This window comes from Balaenoptera acutorostrata, chromosome X, assembly GCF_949987535.1.
Source record: "Balaenoptera acutorostrata chromosome X, mBalAcu1.1, whole genome shotgun sequence".
Classification (NCBI taxonomy): Eukaryota; Metazoa; Chordata; class Mammalia; order Artiodactyla; family Balaenopteridae; genus Balaenoptera; species Balaenoptera acutorostrata.
In genome coordinates this window covers 44,573,248-44,593,910 of record NC_080085.1, presented here as the reverse complement: position 1 = coordinate 44,593,910, position 20,663 = coordinate 44,573,248, and the positions used below count along the sequence as shown (strand labels likewise).

The 20,663-nt window shown below is 48.9% G+C and overlaps 2 long non-coding RNA genes across 2 annotated transcripts; one reads left to right on the top strand and one right to left on the bottom strand.

Annotated features, from left to right (window-relative positions):
- Positions 1-4,980, bottom strand: LOC103000518 (uncharacterized). Its single transcript, XR_450403.2, has 2 exons — positions 4,710-4,980; positions 1-679 (listed from the first exon to the last, which is right to left on the bottom strand). It is a non-coding gene; the product is annotated as an uncharacterized LOC103000518 (long non-coding RNA).
- Positions 4,981-5,038: 58 nt separating this feature from the next.
- Positions 5,039-15,309, top strand: LOC130706522 (uncharacterized). The gene is made up of 4 exons (XR_009006751.1): positions 5,039-5,240; positions 11,679-11,874; positions 14,420-14,544; positions 15,167-15,309. It is a non-coding gene; the product is annotated as an uncharacterized LOC130706522 (long non-coding RNA).
- The last annotated feature ends 5,354 nt before the right edge of the window (positions 15,310-20,663 follow it).

The following is a 20,663-nucleotide window of genomic DNA, read 5'->3' as shown; positions in this document are numbered from 1 at the left end:
TCCAAGAAGAGCTACCCTTTATTGACCAAGTACGTTGAGTCGAGGTCCTTCATTCATTGAGGAAACAAGTTCGAAGCACCGACCAGACACTAGGTCTCCGCTACTGGGGTCAGTTTGGGGATGCAGGGATGATGGGGGCTGCAACCTGCAAGCAGATGACTGCCCCCTGTTGTGTGAGAAAAGCCATGGCAGGATGTAAATCATAGAACCCTAGGAACACAGAAGAGAGCCTCTGACCCCTGCCATAGTGTGTGGGGGTGTGTGGTGTGTGGGTGTTTGGTCAGGACACACTTCTCGGGGCGGGGAGGTTCTTCAGGTGGCACTTGGATCATCCACAGTTGACAGACACAAGCTGAAGAGCAGAGACATGAACACGGGTGGAGCCAGATTTCCATTCTCAGTCTGTTGGCTCCAGACCACCATGGCAGCTGGGTCAGCTCCAGAGCTGTCATGCAGCCACTAAAAACACTTCCTCTGCCTCTGCTTGCCTCTCAGTTCCTTACATCTGACAAATAGAGTGAGACTGGTGGAGACATAACTGGGGGAGGGTTGATTGCAAAGCCTCTCTGATATGGCAGAGTGCCTCCCCACAGGGGAGGCTGAAGTCCTGCCCGGCCGTTGGCTCTGAGGCAGTCCTTTTGCGCCGGTGGACTCCAGTTTCTTGGCTGCGAGGCAGCTCCTGCGAAGGCAAACACAGAGAGGGTCTTAGAACCTTTCAGGGTGGCTTTGCCCTACTGGGTGCCTGCATTTCACAGGTGGACATGGTATTGGGACAGTCATGACTTTCCTGTCACGGAACAACATCTGCATCTCGGCACCTGAATCACAAGCCAAGTGGGTTGTCGTGACCGCAAAGAAGACGGGCTTTGCAGTCGGGCAGAACTAGGGCTCGACTCCCAGATCCAGCCTTTACTGCATCAGTGACCTAACCTCCTCTTTGAGCTTGTTTCCTTGTCTGTGGAAGGCGGGGGTTGATACTTCTCTGGATCTATGGGAAATAAAACCGCATATGCCCGGCTCCCATTATTAGCTCAGTAACTAGGCTCCGGGTGAACCATTTTACACTGCGCCCTGTGTTAGGGACACATCAGTGTGGAGGTAAGCATGCCGGGGACCTCTGGGCATCTACTCCACCCTCTGGCTGGGGTGGGGGTTGGGGTAGTGGTGGTGGAACTGGTGCCATTGCCATCTCTTTAATTGTCTTTACATATCAAAGGCACACACTTCATTTCATACTTAGGTGTGCTCTGCTCAGAGGAGTTGTACTGAATGAAGTCAGTCCTCACAGTTGGGTCTGTAGCAGGCAGAACCAGCAGTGGGGACACCTAAGGAGTTGCAGGAAGGTGCTGTCAGATTCCCTAAGAGGGTCCCCATACTGAGCACGCAGCTGATCCTTGCCTCCCTGACGACCACAGGGGACTAGTAAATCAAACCTTGCATAGGGAGGACCCGTTAATATACTTTCTCCTGGGGCTTCCCTGGTGGCGCAGTGGTTGAGAATCTGCCTGCTAATGCAGGGGACACGGGCTCGAGCCCTGGTCCGGGAAGATCCCACATGCCGCGGAGCAACTAGGCCCGTGAGCCACAACTGCTGAGCCTGCGCGTCTGGAGCCTGTGCTCCACAACAAGAGAGGCCGCGAGAGTGAGAGGCCCGCGCACCTCGATGAAGAGTGGCCCCCGCTTGCCGCAACTAGAGAAAGCCCTTGCACAGAAACGAAGACCCAACACAGTCAAAAATAAATAACTTAATTAAAAAAAATATATATATATATATACTTTCTCCTGTCCTAACAGAAACTCGGACTATAAACTATAGTGAAAATCTCATCAAAACAAAGTCCATGGGTAGGGCAGTTCAAAGCCTGTTCAATTTACTGGGTCACAGATACCATAAAGTGACAGATTTTTTTTTCCCATTGTTCAGCTTATCCCTCCTCACTGTGAGGCAGGTGGTCACCCTGGATCCCTCTATGCTTCCAAAACTGTGGCCAAATTCCAAAGGTCATATTCAAAGGCAACAGTGGGCCCGTATAACATAAGGCGAGAGCTTTTCTGTCTGTATCCTGTTCTTAGCAAGGAAGCCTTTCCCAGAAAAACTCAGCCATCAGGTTGCATTTCAAATCAGCTCGTTGTGAACCACAGTAAAACGTGTGTCCATGTGGGGAATTCATAATGAAATCTCCATCACCTTCCATTCGGTAAAAATATCAAATCTGGTAACTGTGGCTTTTCATCCAGGTACTCCCCAGGAAAAATGGAAATGGCTCTACCCAGCCTGACAGCTGAACCTAAGAAGGAATCAGATAGATGAGGAGGGAGGGAGGGCATGTAAGATGGAGGGAACTGCACGTGTGAGGTTGTGAAATCTGTGGGTGGCGGGGGCCGGGGGGGGGGCGGCGGGCAGGGGTGGCGAAGGAGGACGAGTGTGAGCACACCGGCCATCTGATGAACAGAAAGAGGTCTCGGTGCGCTGGAATATCAAGTGGGGCTTGGAGCAGAAGGAGGGGGTCTGGTGAAGATCAGGCGTTTGGGGGCAGGCAAGGCCTGCTGTGCTTAGTCCAGGAGGCTGGACATTATCCTAAGAGCAGCGGGCAGCCCCTGCAGAGTTTTGAGCAGGGGTGTCATGCCCAGGTTAGGACTTAAGAAACCTTCCTCAGGCAGTAGGATAGACGATGCGTTGGAAAGCATCAGGATTGCTGGTGGTGGTCAAGGAGAGAGATGAGGGTGACGTGGACTAGGGAACTCACTGTGCCGATGGAGAGAAGTGTCAGGATCTTACTTAGAAAGACTTAGGAGGCAGAAAGGTGGGGATTGATGATTGAGAGGGTGGTGAGAGAGAGGCAGCAGGCAAGGATGGCTTTAAGGATCTCTGGCCTAAGCAGCTGGGGAGAAGGCTGCCTTGCCCTGAGTTAGGCAACAGTAGAGGAGGTGCAGCTATGTGGGGAGGGGTTGTGGATGGGTTCAGTTTGGACTTGTTGAGTATTCCTTGCCTTTGGGGCTCAAACACGTATTACCTGAATGACTTGGGGGAGCTGACCTAACCACTCTGTGCCCAAGATGCCTCAACAGTGATAGGGGAATGAGACTAATAATTAAGAAAAAGACTAATTTCTGTTTCATTTATTTATTTATTAAAGAAAACATTTTTTAATCTTACAGCACAGTGCCTTGAAAAGTACAGTAGTACGGTACAACAGCTGGCCTACAGGGGCTGGCGTTTCATTTATTTAGTCTATGAGAATGTCCTCCTTTTACACAGCAGCACGCTGTTTTACTGTCAGGTACTCCCTAGGTACAATGGGAATGTATCTTCCCTCCATATATCTGCTTGGTTTTACATATCTGCTTTGTGTATTTTCACCATGTACCATGCATTGCCAACTGTAAAAGAAAAATAAATACATTCAAAGTAACAAGTGTTTGTCACATGCATGCAGAATGGCAGTCCATCAGCCTGTCTCTCAGAGAAATAGCCCCCCCTTCAGACCCTCCAATTCTTCCTCCTCTAGCCCCTCACTCCCTCCAGGGAGTGGGCACAGGGCCTTTGGGACCAAGTTTGTCTAACACTTCTCTTCGCTGTGAAGTCATCCCCAGTGTCCCAGAAGTTGCCTAGCACTTGTTGAGTGCAGTCTCCCTGTGGACCTGTCAGTTGACTAGGGAAGTCTGTAGTTTAGGAGAGAGGATTGAGCCTGATAGGTGGAACTGGAAACCATCGGTGTGTGGCTGCCTAGCAGGGAGGTGATGAAGCCACAGATACCTAGATTTGAATCGAGGCCCCACCACTTACTCCTTCTGTGACTTTGGGCAGGTTACTTAACCTCTCCGTGGCTCAGTTTCCTCAACTGTAAGATGAGGATGATGGTCCTATTCTGGGATAATAACTCCTTTTTGCTTCCTTCATGTAGATCACAAACATATAACCTTTTGATAACTATACAGTGCTGTTCGAGCGTCGATTACTTCCAGGGCAAAAAGGGAAGCTCTCTGCTTATAGACTTATCTACTTGGACAGGCATGAAAGATGCCTGGCTCATGTTTACCATGTTGACAAGGTTGAACTTCACCTGAGCCCTGAAAAAAGCCACAGTAAAGAAATCTCTGCAGACTTTTGTGTTCCCGAAATGGCTTACTGCAAAGGACCACCCTTCCCCTTATGACTCAAGATAAGGCTTCTCATAAGTCTCAGGTGACTCCTGGGTTTACCTGCTACAAGGCCAAATACAGACCTTCCTCCTTTTCCTTAAAGGGCAGATACAGACCCTCCAGCTCCTTGTTTTTTGTCTCATGACTAGTAACTGAGATTAAAAGTCAGTCCTCCTGAAAGTAGCTAGTCACAAAGATAATCATTTCCTGTTCAGTTGACTGGGACTTCCCCTGAACGGTTTTCCCACCTGCAAACGTCCCCACTGTAACTTGGCTACTACTCTCTACGAAATGAAGTACAGTGCAAAACCACCCTGCTGACAGTCTGATCTTCAGATCTGGGGTGCTCTCCCAATCGCAATTGGTAGAATAAAGTCAGTCTCTTTATTAGTTTGTGTTTTGTCTTTCCCAGTGTGATGTATCACACGGGGTGTGATTGGTAAGAACTAGGTAAGAAAAAAATCAAGTAACAGGAGCTGCTTCTCACGTAGGCACGCAACAACACAAATTACCAGGCAGTCAGGGAGAAGCCCGCCCCCACCCCCCTTCCAACCCCAATAGCCCACCACGACCATGCGTCGTCTGCGAGGTCATCTCCAGCGGCCGGAAACTCTTCCTGCGACTCCAGAAGCGATCGTCCCTTCTACTCTCCAAGCTCCTGGGAGAGGCGCTCCGGTGCGCGGCCGGGAGGGGCGGGCACTGCCTTCTCTTCTCCGAATCCCCCAGCCCTACTGCCGCCGTCCCCGGGGAGGAACCTACTCTCCTTCAGGCCACTCCCGGCTCCCTCCCGGCCCACTACAACCCAGGGAAGGCCTAAGGCGACCCTGCTTCTATAAGGGGCGGGGGGGTGGGGGGGGGGGGTGGGCGGGGAATGTCGCATCCCTATGACTTCAGACGCAGACCCGCAGACTCCTCCTCCTCCCGTGGAGGGCGGGTAGCCTGTATAGGACGCCGGAGGACTCCTCCCCTCGGTGGTCTTAACCCTTCTATTCCCGGCGCGGCCCGCACCCCCGCCACTCCCGCCTTCCCGCCAGGTCTGAGGATGGGAGGCGGTGCACTGGCGTCCTGATGGCGGAAACCTGATCCCGGGAAAGAAGGTGCGAGAGTGAGGGATGGAGACAGGGACAGACACGCAGACAGAGGGAGACTTCTCCCTAGGACCGACCAGGTGTGCGTTAGTGTCACAGGACCAGAATCCTTCTCTTTAGCCAGTTGGGGTCGGTGCTCTCTCTGAGAGAACAGTTGCTTTCCGCAGATGCCCTACCTCTTGAGTATCAGAATTCCTGTTGGACAGTCTGTGTATGGCTTATTTCTCTTTCTCTGGTTGGGGATTGCCATGTTTTAAGCCGAAAGAGACGATGTTGAAACTTCCAGTGGGCCTTGGTCGACCCCCGGGATAACTGGGCTAGAATCAGTGTTCAACAGGTTCAGAAATAGTTTGTCTGTTTCCTTGGCATCACCTCCCTCCCCACCTCATGTCCCACCTCACAAAATGAGACAAAATAATTGAAGTGTTTTCAAGGCAAATGCGTTTCCTGTATTGAACGCATCAGAGGAATTCTTCCTCGAGAGTGTGTGAGAGAATTGGGTCATGATGTGACACGACTAGGAATGGGTACATACTTTTAACAGGCTCTTTGATTCCTGTGTTGGTGTGGAATGATTTTGAAAACTTTTACCACATGAATCGACAAGCAGCAGTGTATAATAATTAGAAAAGGAAGGTGTCTTTGGTGGTCTGGTTTTCTGGAGTACAGCTGATCCTGGGCAGTAGACCTCTACTGTGGTCAGAAAGTTGGATCTATGATTAGTTAGGGGGTCTCCGTTTGTGTTTCCAATAACCATTTCCTTATATTTGACATACGTCTATTGGGTGTATTAGATATGTCTGTGTGCCTGTGGGTTAGGGTTGTTTTGCTTGTTTGTTTTGTCAGAAATAGAAAAGTGAAGCGGCTTTGCTTGCCTGAGTCTCTCAGGGCACCAGCAACAGAGAAAATGGATACAAAGAAAGGATTTCCATATTTTAAGGAAAAGAATTCCCACAACTCCCTATGAGAGGGGCTGGGTCTCCTACCTAGAACGCGTTGGCATTCAATGAAATGTTTTGTGAGTGGCTGTTTTAGGGAAGCAGTGGTTCTACTGTTTTTCCTTGACTATTGGCTACATTTAAAATTGTACTTGAGACTGTGTGAAATAGGTGAGTAAAACTGCAGATCTCAGTGACCCATTTTCTTCACCCAGCTTGTGAGTGCGATACAGACTCAATGTAAACCTCCGGGTTGGGCGGGGCCGACGTGCCCGGCAAGGAAATTTTGTTTATAAAGTGGAGAGAGGCTGGATGTGCTCAAAGGAAATCTGTACTTTGTTCAGCAGATTATTTATGTATTAAAGGAGTAAGTAGAGCCAAGGGAATGTTTAAGGTGGTGATGGTGAATTAAAATAGGTGACAGCATTCAGAGAGAGAGAGAGATTGGTATAATGAATAGTGCAGAGACCTTTGCATGTTAACAGACGTAGGTGAAAACCGGTCAGGACCACTACCTAGCAGTGTGACCTTGAGCGAGATGCTTACCCTCTCTGATCCTCAGTTCCCTCATCTGCAAATGGGGACAATACTATTATATATTATCCCACCCCCGGGCGAAGCCATTCCTCACCACCTGATCCCAGCATCCTGTGGCTCCGGCGGCCAAGGCTCTCATCACGCTTGTTTCGCCACTGTCTTCAGTCTGGCTCCCTGCCCGCCACACTGTGAGCTCCTTGAGGACCGTTTTCCTGCGTGAAATGTTCCCGTGGGCACAAAGTCTGCGAAAGCACAGGTCCTGGAGCCTGGTGCCCCGCAGGTGCTCAGAACATGTTTACCGTCTTGCGAGTGATGATGACGTGAGGTACACGCCCAGAGCAGTGTAGCTGTTGTTATGCTGTCAATTTGTTTGTTGCAAACAGTATATCCGAAATGAGGGGCTAGAGCAAATCTCTCTGCTCAGTTTTCCGTTGGTCCAGGGGCTGTTTGTGTCTTTTATCCCCACATTGTCCAGAACCCTATTGTACCAGAGTAACACCCACGTTTCCCCTTCCTGGTGCATAACTATTATAGCAGCCGTTTCTCAGCTGAAAACGCGTACTGTCAATGAGCGAACACTGAAAATCCTCGGCTCAAATTTCTGTTCCTTGGAGCGGGTGAGGAGCATCCCGTCTTCTATCCCGACTCTGTTGGGAGTGTCTGGTGTCGTCTCTTCCCCACTTTTCTTCCCCTTGATTTGGTATCTTGGATAATCTTGAGCCTCCTGAGACTGAGGTCTGTCCTAGGTTGTGGCTGCTTTGGGCACTTTGCTGAGGGCATTGATGACCAGGTGGGCCCTGGGTGAGTAGTTGTTGGATGAATACAGCCCGGACAGCCAGGCTGCTTTGTTTCGTGGGTGAGAGGTGTAGCTGTCACTCGGGCTCCCATCAGCAGGATGGACGGTGTGAACCCGCTGACCGGTGTCCTGGGGCAGGTCCCCGGGAGCTCTGTCCCTCTGCTCTGCTCGTCTTCCCCTTGCTTCTGTAGCCACTCCTGCGCCTTATCCTCCCCCCGTGCCCTCCTTTGTGCTCCCACTGCTCTCTGTGTATATGTACACTGCGCCTGAGCTTGCCCTGTCTCCTGGCTCCATGCCGTGTGGTTGTGCGTTACCTTTCCGATTAGGCCGGTTTGAGGAGTTTTCTCTTTACTCACAGCCCAAAGCAGACTTCCTGATATAGTGAGCATCGTGGGTTTCCTTTTTTCTTTTTCCTTCCTTTTTTCCTTTTCTGAGGGAACAGTATGGTGTCGTGGGTAAGGGCACTAGCTCTGATTCTAGACAACCTTCCTTTCAGCCCAGTTCTGCCACTTGCTATCATATCATCTTGAGAAATTTACTTGGCCCCCTGTGCCTTACTGTCCTCACCTGAAAATGGGTTAATTATTCTTAATAACGATACGAACTGAGGAGGGTTGTATTTGTGAGTATGGAATGAGGCAGGCGTAGAAATGTGCTGGCACGTTCCCTGTCATAACAACTACTGACGCTGCCACGGGGCAGGTTGTAGGTCAGGCCTTGCCCTGCAGGAGCTCCAGGAAGAACTTCAAGATCACATTAGACATCTGTGTCCAGCCCTAGAGGCTCTTTCTTTCTCTGCCACGCTCCTCGAGCTTTCCCCTCACACCTGGATGACCCCTCACCAGAAGCCTGGCTCTTCCTTGGGGCGTCTTCCCAACTGGAAGCCACAGACGGACATCATCTTCTGTTGTGTGCGTCCTTCAGTTCATGCCAGTTCTGTCCTCAGATGGGTTGGGGCTGCTTCCATTGCGGGAGGGTGCCCAGGGCTGGTAGCAAAGGGTGTGATGTTTTGCTGCTCCCCCGTGGCACTGGAAACTCTCTGGGACCTGTCCCCAAACTCCTCTCCCCAAAGTCATCTCCCTCCACCCCAGAATTCACAGTTTACACTCAAGCGGGGTTCCAGTGCAGCCCCTGCCAGCCCAGTCACTCTCCTTCAGCCTCAGATTCCTCATCTGTAAAATGGCAATAAGTCTGCCTGCTGGTGAGGTTTGTTGGGAGACCTGAGGGAGATAACGGATGTAAAACACCTATAGCGCCCATGACCGGACACGAGGAAGGCACTAAAAAAACAGCAGCATCCCCCATCACACTTCTTTAATCCACAGCACCTGGCGCGGGATAATATGGTGACTCAGGCAATGTCTTTGGGTTGGACTGAGAAAGATGTGACATATTGGGGGCGTATTAGTCAGGCGTCTCCAGAGAAACACAACCGATAGAGATTTATTTTAGGGAACTGGATCATGGGATTGTGGGTGCTGGCAGTTCTGATATCTATAGGGCGGGTCGGCTGGCTGGAAATCAGGTTGCAGTCTGGAGTCCGAAATCCGCAGGGCAGGCCAGCAACTTTGAGTCTCACGCAGGGTTTCTCGGCTGCAGTCTTGAGGCTAAATTGTTTCATCCTCAGGAAGCCTCAATCCCTGCCCTTAAGGTTTTCAGCTGATTGGAAGAAGCGCCCCCCCCCCCCCGCCCCATTATGGAGGGTAACCTGCTTCACTTAAAGTCTACTGATTGTCGCAGTGTCGATCACAGCCACAGATACCTTCATACAGCACCATCTAGTGGCTAACATCTGAACAACGGGGCACCAGAGCCAAGCCAAGCTGACTTTTAAATTATTCATCGTAGTGGGGAAGCAGTACATCGAGAGACATCACCTCCCAAACTGAAGCTCTGACCAATGGGCTGTCTCTCTGGCTTCACTCATCTCAACTAAAATCTGTTCCCTTTCCTCAGAAGCTACGTGAGATGACGATGGAGACTCGAGGCAGCGGTGATTTAAGCAGAGAGTTGGTGCAAGATCCTTATTCATGTGGGGCAAGTGACTGTGGAAGGAATGAAATGGGGTGAGATGATGAATTCATTGCCCCAGCCACCCCCCTGCCCCCAGGTAGCCGACTTCAACAGGGCTGGCTGGGGTTAATGCCTTGTGTAGAGGCTCACGAGTCACGTCGTGTGTGTGGTTTGAGAAGCTCGTGGGGCACGTACAGATAGCATGGCCAAATATTCATTTCACAGAGTGGATGGAGGGAGAAGAAGAGAGAAAAGAATGATCAAACGTGGGTTAGTTGTGAGTCAGTTTCTAAAGTCTCAGTATTTTTTTACAAGGGGTGTGTGTGTGTGTGTGTGTGTGTGTGAAATCTTTTCTTTATTTGAGAATTGACTTTCTACGTGAAGAAATATCATCTTGAGAGACTCCTTGTGACACGTGGAAATTGGCTGGGAGTTAACTGGGTTAAGATCATTTTCCAAATGTTTGACCCCAAATGTTTGTGTAACAGGATGGCGATGGCCCAGAAGAACTGAACTAACTGGTTGAAATACAGATCTCAGTGACTGAAATGTGAAGAGACTCTTTCTGGGAGGTGTGATCATCTTAGCCTGTGTACACAGGCAAGTCATAGGATTCTAACCATGTCTCAGTAGTGTCCTTTTATTTCTTGCCCTTGAATGTGCTGGGAGCCGCTGTTTGGTTACTAAAGTTCGTAAGTAACAGTCCTCTGAGAAAACTAGCTCTCTAGAAAAGAGCAGTGCCTGAGCAGCTGATCTAAAGTTCTAATATAGCATTTGATGTAATTTTTGTTAGCTTCACCCAAGATATATTTATTCAAAGAATATAGAGAGATGCACCTACTTCAAAATCTACCACTGGATATTTCAAATTAGCATATAGTAAGATCAGCCTGGTTTTCTTTTTGTTGTTGTTGTTGTTTCTTATAAATGTATTTATTTTATTTATTTAATTTTGGCTGCGTTGGGTCTTTGTCGCTACGCACGAGCTCTCTCTAGTTGCAGCGAGCGGGGGCTACTCTTTGTTGCGGTGCGCGGGCTTCTCATTGCGGTGGCTTCTCTTGTTGCGGAGCACGGGCTCTAGGCGCGCGAGGCTTCAGTAGTTGTGGCACGCGGGCTCAGCAGTTGTGTCTCACTGGCTCTAGAGCGCAGGCTCAGTAGTTGTGGCGCACGGGCTTAGCTGCTCCGCGGCATGTGGGATCTTCCCGGACCGGGGCTCGAGCCTGTGTCCCCTGCATTGGCAGGCGGATTCTTAACCACTGTGCCACCAGGGAAGCCCCCAGCCTGGTTTTCTTTTGGTGTACAGTTCTATGAGCTCTAACACATGGAGAGATTCAGGTGACCACCACCGTGACCAGGGCACAGGCCCAGTCCATCACCCCCGAAAACGCCCAGGTGCTGCCCCTTTGTTGTTTCCCCTTCCTTTGGGATGTTTCCCAATCCCTGACAGAAAGGATCTGTCCTCCTTCACTGTAGTTTGTCCTTGGCAGGGTGTCCTGTAAAGGGAGTGACGCAGCCTGTAGCCTTCTGAGATGGGCTTCTCGCATGTAGCACAGTGCACCATCTTGCATGAAGCTGACAGGCACCTATCGACAGTCTGTGCTTTTTCAGTGCAGAGCAGGTGGCCATTGCATGGGATACCATTTGTTTATCCATTCATCCACACAAGGACATTTGCACTGTCTCCATTTTGGGGAAGTTGTGAATAGAACAGCTCTAAGCATGCATGTTCAGGCTTTTCATTTCTCTAGGGTAGATACCCAGGAGTGGGATTGCTGGGTCATAAGTAAATGTATGTCTAAGTTTCTAAGGAACTACCAAACTGTTTTTCAAAGTGACTGTGCTGTTTTGCATTCCCACCTGCTAAAAGTGTGAGAGTTCCACCCTCACCAGCGCCGGGTGTTGCCAGGACTTTTGATTTTAGCCTTTCCAATACGAGATTCGGTATCTCATCTTGGTATTAATTTGAAGTTCCCTAAAGGTTTATGATGTTCAACACTGTATTACGCGCTTATGTTGAGTCCCTATCCCACTTCCTAATTGGGTTGTTTGTTTTCTTACTGTTGACTTTTAAAAATTCCTTACATATCCTGAATATAAGCCCTTTGTCAGATCTGTGATTCGCAAACATTTTTCTCCTAATAAATAGCTTCCCTTTTCATTCAGGAGGCATGAGCGATGAAATCTACTTTTTCTCCCCACACCCGGAGTCCAATGTTGTATACCACGCGAGTGCCCATGAGATTCTTCTGAACTGAAAATGAATTCTGCTCTCTGTCAGTCTGTGCTTTTAGCTAGTCCTCTGAGCTGTATTTCTGCAGAAATCTACGAGTCTTCTGCAGACAGAGGCGCTGGAGAGCAGGTAAGTTGATTGGATTCTGAACTCGTGATCTCATCAGAGAGCTTGGGAGCTCAACCATCCTGCCAGGCTTGTCTCCCAGCTCCAAGGGAGAAGGTAAGTCAAGCAGGGCTTTTCTTCTTGAAACTCAAAGGCCTGAATTCAGACAGTCACTGGGGGTGTGTTTAGCACGGGTAAAATGGCATTTCACGTTTGTTGATCCTTTCCCAGGTATCAGACAATATTCAGTGTATTTCTATCACCTTATTTAATCTCTCGCAGACCCATCATTTTGCAAGATATCAATCCTAATTGATGATGGGACTTCCCTGGTGGCACAGTGGTTAAGAATCCGCCTGCCAATGCAGGGGACACGGGTTCGAGCCCCGGTCCGGGAAGATCCCACATGCCGTGGAGCAGCTAAGCCCGTGCGCCACAACTACTGAGCCTGCGCTCAAGAGCCCGTGAGCCACAACTGCTGAGCCCGCGCGCCACAACTACTGAAGCCCGCATGCCTAGAGCCCGGGCTCCGCAACAAGAGAAGCCACCGCAATGAGAAGCGCGCAACGAAGAGTAGCCCCCGCTCGCTGCAACTAGAGAAAGCCCGTGCGCAGCAACGAAGACCCAGCGCAGCCAAAAATAAATAAATAAAATAAACAAATTAAAAAAAAATCCTAGTTGATGAGGTGGGAAAGCAGACTACAGAGAATTTAGGGGAGCTGCTCAGGGTCACACAGGCCGTCAGAGGAGGAGTGACCCACAAACCTAGGCATACTCGATTCAGAGCCCACACTCTTTATTTTTTTAATTAAAATCGACATACCATATTGTATTAGTTTCAGGCGCACAACAAAGTGATTCCACATTTTTAAACATTAGGAAATGAATACCACGATAAGCTTGGTTACCATCTGTCACCATACAGACTTATTACAATATTATTGACTATATTCCGTATATGTACATTCCATCCCCGTGACTTATTTATTTTATAACTGGAAGTGTGTATCTCCTAATCCCTTCACCTCTTTTACACAACTCCCCACCCGCTCCCTCTCTGGCAACCACCAGTTTGTTCTCGGTGTCTCTAACTCTGTTTCTGTTTTGTTCCCTGTGCTCACTTGTTTTGTTTTTGAGGTTCCACATACAAATAAAACCGTGTGGTATTTGTCTTTCCCTGTCTGCCTTATTTCAGTTAGCATAATACCCTCTAGGTCCATCCATGTTGTCGAAAATGGCAAGATTTCATTCTTTTTTATTGCTGAGTAATATTCCATTGTGTATATGTATACCACTTCTTCTTTATTGATCCATCTATCGATGGGCACTTCCATATCTTGGCTAGGGTAAATAATGCTGCAGTGAACAGAGGGGTACATACAGCTTCTGTGATTAGTGTTTTTTGTTTTCTTCAGATAAATACCAAAAAGTGGAATTGCTGGATCATATGGTAGTTCTAGTTTTGGGGTTTTTTTTTTTAATTTGTTTTATTTATTTATTTTTGGCTGCGTTTTGTCTTCGTTGCTGTGCGGGGGCTTTCTCTAGTTGTGGCGAGCGGGGGCTACTCTTCATTGCAGTGCGCGGGCTTCTCATTGCAGTGGCTTCTCTTGTTGCGGAGCATGGGCTCTAGGCTCACGGGCTTCAGTAGTTGTGGCACGCGGGCTTAGTAGTTGTGGCTCGCAGGCTCTAAGAGCGCAGGCTCAGTAGTTGTGGCGCACGGGCTCAGTTGCTCCGCAGCATGTGGGATCTTCCCGGACCAGGGTTCGAACCCGTGTCCCCTGCTTTGGCAGGCGGATTCTTAACCACTGCGCCACCAGGGAAGCCCCTAGTTTTAGGTTTTTGAGGAAACCCTCACTGTTTCCATAGTGGCTGCACCTAATTACATTCCCACCAACAGTGCATGAGGGTTTCCTTTTCTCCACATCCTCGCCCGCATTTCTTACTTGTTGTTGTCTTTTTGATAATAGTCACTTGACAGGTATGAGGAAGCACCTCACTGTGGTCTTGATTTTGTAATCCCTGATGATTAGTGATGTTGAGCATCTTTTCATATGCCTGTTGGCCATCTGCATTATCTTCTTTGGAAAAATGTCTATTCAGTGTTTTGCCCCACTTTTTAATCGGGCTCTTGGTTTGTTTTTTGTTTTGTTTTGTTTTGATAATGAGTTCTATGAGTCCTTTAGATGTTTTGGATATCTACCTCTTTTCGGATATATCACTTGCTAATATCTTCTCCCATTCAGCAGGTTGCCTTTTTGTTTTGTTGACGGTTTCCCTTGCTGTGTAAAAGCTTTTTAGTTTGATGTACTCCCATTTGTCCATTTTTGCTTTTGTTGCCCTTGCCTGAGGAGACATATCCAAAAAATTACTGCCAAGACCAGTGTCAAAGAGCATACTTGGCTACGTTTTCTTCTAGGAGTTTTATGGTTTTAGGTCTTACAATTTAGGCTTTAATCCGTTTTTTGTTTATTTTTGTATGTTGTGTAAGAAAGTGGCCCAGTTTTCCCAGAACCATTTATTGAAGAGGCAGCCTTTTCCCTAATGTATATTCTTGGCTCCTTTGTCGTAGGGGTTTATTTCTGTCAGAGCCCACACTCTTAAGCATTCCCAACCGTACCCTCCGTAAAGGCTGGGGAGAAGTGGGAAGAGCTGGTGACTTCAGTGTCCGTTCACAGCTGGTGGCACCAAGTCTGGGTAAGATACATCATTGATCCTGCCCACAATGCACTGGGGCGGGGATAACCATCCCCACCTGGCACGAGTTCACCAGGGTGGTGATGTCACGGGCTCACTCCAGCAGCCAACCCAGGTCAATCCTGCCAACCACAATCAACCATTTAGCCAATCATGAAGGTTTTCACTGTATCCGTTACATCCCCCCACTCCACGCCAGGCTGGCTGTTGAGACGGGGAGGTGAGGAGGAATTGCAGAGCCAGTCCCTGCCCTCGGGAGTTGAGTCATTAATCAGAGAGAGATCTGACACCCATAGATGTGGTGGCAAGTGCATCATTGATCCTCTGTGAGGCTGGGTTGCTAGGAGACGAGAGGAGTGACAAGGATCAGGGTGGGATGAAGTGGACATGGCGGCGGGGGTGGGAGGAGCGGAGCAGGGTATGCTGGGTACTTGCCGAGGCCAGTCCCAACTGCAGAATTACCCACAGCCTGCATGAGGGCGCCTGGAGGATGGATGGGCGGGTGTAAATGAGGGAATCAGCAGCGCCACCCCATCCCCACCTCAAAGTGTCTGTATCCCCAACCTGTGTATTGGGTGTACGTGGTCTGGGGTTCCCATCTGAGACAGCATACTCTCCCAAGTTACAGAGTAGGAGCCAGAATCCCGTGATGTCCAGAGATGTCCAGCATGTCAAATTCTAGGCCAGAGACCGAGCCACAGGCACCAAGAGGCCAGAAAATATTGGATGGCAGTTGGCTTAAAACGCAATGGCCGGTGCTTTGCGATGACCTAGAGGGGTGGGATAGGGAGGGTGGGAGGGAGGCTCAAGAGGGAGGGGATATGGGGACATATGTATGCATATGGCTGATTCACTTTGGTGTACAACAGAAACTAACACAGTATTGTGAAGCAATTATACTCCAATAAAGGTCTATTTAAAAAAGGAAAAAACAAACCGCAATGGCCAAATAACAGATTGGAATGTATGTACCTATAGCAAGTAAAGATATCGCATCATTAATTTAAAAACCTTCCCACAAAGGGAAGCCCTGGGCCTCCTGGTTTCATTGGTGAATTCTATCAAATGTTTAAAGAAGAAATAATATCCATCCTTCACAGACTCTTCCTGAATAGACAGGAGGGAGGAGGGAGCATTTCCTAACTCATCCTGTGAGAACAGTATTACCCCACTACCAAAGCCAGACTTGACATCACAAGAAAGCTATAGACCAACATCTATCATGAATAGTGATACATACATCCTCAACAAAATATTAGCAAACCAAATCCAGCAATATTTGCAAAGGGCTATGCAGGATTTATCCCAGGATTGCAATATTGGTTTAACATTCAACTTCAGTTAAGGCAAGCACCATGTTAATATAATGAAGGACAGAAACCACCTGTCATCTTGGTAGACAAAGAAAAAGCATTTGACACAATTCAAGACCCATTCATGATAAAAACGGTCAACCAACTCGGGATACAAGGGATCGTCCTCATTGTGCTGAAGGACATCCCCGAGAAACATCCAGCTCTCGTCCTGTCATATTTAGTAGTGTTAGAATGAATGCTTTCCTCTTGAGATCCAGACCAAGGCAAGGATGTCTGCTTCAGCCACTTCTCTCCCACACTGACTGAAGGTTCTAGCCCGTGCATCGTGCAAAACATGAACTTCTGCTTTCTGCTACAGCATGGGTGAGCCTCCAAAGCATTATGCTAAGTGAAAGAACTCAGACACAAAAGGCCCCTTCCTGCAGGAGTCAGTTTATATGAAATGCTCAGAAAGGGCAAATCTACAGAGATAGAAATTAGATTAGAGGATGCCTGGGCCTGGAGGTACTATTGGGGGTTGACTGCTGATGGGTACACGTAATCTCTTTGTGGTTCTGGCAATGTGCCACAACTGGATTATGGTGATGGTTGCACAACCGCGTAAATTCGCTAAAAGTCACTGCATTGGGTGCATTAAATGGGTGTGATTTGTCGTATGTATATTATACCTCAATAAAGCAGTTTAGGAAATGTAATGCAGATGTCCAAGTAAGTCATGCGGGAAAAGATATGCCACTGCTTTTGTCACAATGAGGAATCCCCCCCTTCCGTGTTCTGGGTCCGGCCTCCTCCATATGTGCTAGATGCTCCCTCCAGAAACAGCCACTGTGCACATCAGGACAGAATTGCTAGTGAGCACACATGTCTAGCGTGCCTCTGTGTGTTCATGCACAGGCACCCTTTGTGTGACCACAAGTCAATGGCTCTGGGCAGGCTCCCATAATCCATCCTGCGTCTGAAATTCTACTTAGCTGTTTTTCCATTCTTCTCGAATCCCATGGACCCAGCTTGCGTTTCTCTGGTAACGGATCTCAGCCCTTAGCTCCAACTTCTGGTCACAGGAATACCTGTAGCCTGGGCATGAGGCCCCCTGCCTGAGCTCAGCAACCCAGGGGGGATGCTCAGCAGAGTGGTAACCAAGACAACGGAACCCCATCCAGCCTCCTTCTGCCCCCAGGACTGAGGTCCGTTCCCTCCCCTCCACCTGCCTGAGTGTCTGATAAGGAAGGGGACTTGGGGGCATGACACACAACCGAGTCATTGAAATTGTTCTAAATATGGCTGTGAAATAAGTATGTCAAAAATAGCTCTCAGGGGACGTCCGTGGTGGCCCGGTGGTTAAGAATCCGCCTTCCAATGCAGGGGACGTGGGTTTGATCCCTGGTCGTGGAACTAAGATCCCACATGCCGCGGGACAACTAAGCCGGCGCGCCACAACAAAGAGCCCGCACGCCGCAACAAAAGATCCCGTGTGCGGCAACGAAGATCCCACGTGCCGCAACTAAGACCCGACGCGGCCAAATAAATAAACAAATAAATAAATAAACAAACATTAAAAATAATAGATCTCATAAGACACATTATAAAAATTTTTAAAAATTTCATTAGTAACAAACATGGCTCTGAAGCTCAAGATTCTATTTAAAACCAGGACAGGTGAAGCATCATGCAATTATGCTTCTCAACCTAAGTTGTGCATCAGATCTCCCCTGGAGAGGCTTTAAAAGCAGGACATCCCCAGAGAGTCTTAAGTAGTAGGTCTGGAACGTGGCCCCAGCATGAGCATTATCTGAAAACTTCTCTTATGAAAGCCGAGATTGCAGCTGTGGGAACAGAACCATCCTTACAGGAGGAAATCATTTTAGATTTGAAATTTGAGACTCCTCTCTACAAGGAAAGCAGGTTTTCACCATGACCCGCTATGCTTCGCAGATATCTTAGGCTGAGGAAAGGGACAACACGCCCAACGCTTGTTTTAAAACTGACCTTGTACTTGCTCTGCTCCATGTTCCTGAATCCAAAATTTTACAGTTAAAATCCTGCTTTTGCTAATGAAACTTAGTACTCTTTAGTTCTTGTCAGGATCCCTTGTGCTTAGTTACTTGAAAAGATTTCTGAAACATTGTGGCGCTAACTTCATGCGACAGATCAGAATAGTTCTTTGAAAATTAAAGATGGCTGAGAATTGTAGCCGTTGATGCAGAAGGATCAGCTGTCGGCTTATCTGCTGAGTGTGCTGAGTTGCATTTTTAAACTTTTTAGTATAATTTATGTTATCAAATTAACTCCCGTGCTCAGATAAAGACCAAATAGGACCAGGATGTTTATTGTGAAAAGCACAACTGAGCAATCCCTTGTTCCATGCACACCCATGAACACCCACCTGCACAAACGTTCTCTTTCAGGGATCTCTTCTGGATATTTATCTGCACATTCCCAAATGATGGGCTTACACTGCTATGTCCTGACTCATCGTCTTGCTAAAGACAAGGCTTTCAATCTATTAGGCGTGTTACAGTGCCCAGGTTCTCCTCGGAGATCCAAAACAGGGCGTAGGCCTGTGCTCAGGACCCGCTCAGAGTGTGTCTGCCAAGAACGAGGCCTCACAGAGGAAACAATCCACATCTGTGGCAACATGAAGGTCACGGGTTAGCCTTTTCCAAAGCAGGTCCAGGGGAGTCATGGCGCGGTGGAGATCACACCCAGCAGCGTCCCCGGGATTTTGGTTTAAGGAATTGGGTAGATGGCAGTGCCCATCCATGAGATGGGGAACATTGGTTTGGGGCCAGCAGCAGATTTGCAGGGCTTGTGGGAGGTCTGAGTGCAGATGTCCCGTAGGTCTCGGCCTGTGGGGACTCTGGGGCCCAGCTGAGATTCCTTAGGTAGACTTGGCGATGGGCAAAGCCATCAGCATACAGGGGGATACAGATGAAAACAAGTCAGATGGGTAAAAGCTCTGGAGGGGGGGGGGGTGATGTGGTCACCCAAAGATCATGTATAGAATGGAGGAGCATGGGGCAGAGGTTGGAAACCAGAGGAAAAGAAAACCAAGATTTAGGAGGGGATCAAAGTAAATGGACAGACAATGAGACTCAGAAGTAATGGACTGAGAGGTAGGAGGAAAGCCAGGATGAGCTGCTGTCACAGACTCTGACACAGGAAAGCGTTTTTAAAAACGGAATGTCTCTGTGGCCAATACAGCACCGGGTACTACGGTTTGGGACATGGAGCTCTTGGGAGATGTTAGCAAGGGGATGTCGCGTGGATGGGGCACATGGAGGAGGAATCATCGAGAGGTAACCAGATAAGGATGCTCCTGGAGCCTACACTTTCAAGAAGCTTGGCTTGAAAGGAATCAAAGACGCAGGGTAGTAGAAGCAGAGGGCTGTGTGCTTGCAAGGTATGTAATTTTCTGTTCCCCAAACCAAGAAGACCAGGATGCAGGTTCCAAAAATTCCTAAGAATCATCAGGACTGTTGAATAGATGACAGAGTCGAGAACTGGGATGATCCTCACCGGTGATTCTTCAAGTCGAGGAGTGGGGAGTGGTGGTCTCAAAGCAGCAGTGGAGTTGCAGGAAGACTTCCATCCTCCCCCTCCAGGCCCCACTCTTGCCTCTGCGACCCATGGTCACAAGAGGAGCTGGTGGGGAGGGGTTGCTGAGATCACAGACTCATTCATGCTCCTCAGACTCCACGGGCGCTTTGGTGTATTTATTCTCCCTGGCTGATCTGATCTTCGTCACGAATGTCCACCCTCCAAACTGGTTAGTAAGGGGGTGGGAGGGGAAACCCACTGACTGAATTTACTTCTAATCTGGAAAGTGTGGTTGGATGCAATGAAGTGAATGGTCCCCATATACAAACGCTCAGTCTGTTTTGGTGAAAATGCTCAGTCTCACATTTCCACCCCACCTCTCTTCTTTCCAAGATGGGGAAAGGGTATGTTTGTCGTACATCTGGCAGTAATGTGGGAAGGGTATCTACGACAGGACACACCTGTGTTGCTCACAGTGGCCTGGGTGGTCCCTGAGGGAAGGACGGCTCTCCTCTCCCGGGTCCAGCTGGCGATGCTGACCTGCACCGCCCATGGGTGGGGCTGGTGAAACTTGCATTTTTGTCTCTCTCTTCTTGGTGGGGAGCCGGTGCTCCCTGGCTGACTCAGCCTCAGCTCACTCTGCTGGCATCTGCAGACCCCTCTGAATCTGGGTCTCATCCTCCATCCCACCCGTGGGCAGGGCTGTCCCCTCCACAGCCTCAGCTGCAAGGTCACCTAGCCCATTGCCTGCTTAGGCTTCCTCTGGATTCACTCACTTTCTACCTTCTTCCCTCAGGGGATGCAGGTCCCTCCCTTGGATCTCACCTGCACCACAGCAGGAACCAAGATCAGCTCCAGAAAATTAAACTCCTAAACTCCAGCTACCCCTGTGCCCAAAGACACTGTTGGGTCATTGTACAGAGTGTGCCCCTGTGAGTTCCAAGTGTGAATGGGGTGAAATCCTCCTGTCCTTGGTGCTCCTCTTCATTTCTTGACACACCTCCCTTGTCTGAGCTGTCTTACCTCTGCCTGCCACTGCCTCTGTGGGCTGTTCCCCCCTGTGACTGGGACACTCTTTTCTTTGGCTTGTCTTTCATTTGACCCAAGACTTCCCATACAATATACAGGTCAAAAGAGGCATACTGTAGAATGTGTACCTTGTCGAGTACAATTAGGAGAATATGTTGTCACATAAGCCCTCCCCCCGCCCCGGCAAATATAAAAAGAGTGATAAAGAAGACAAGGGTCAAATATGCCAAAGGTGCC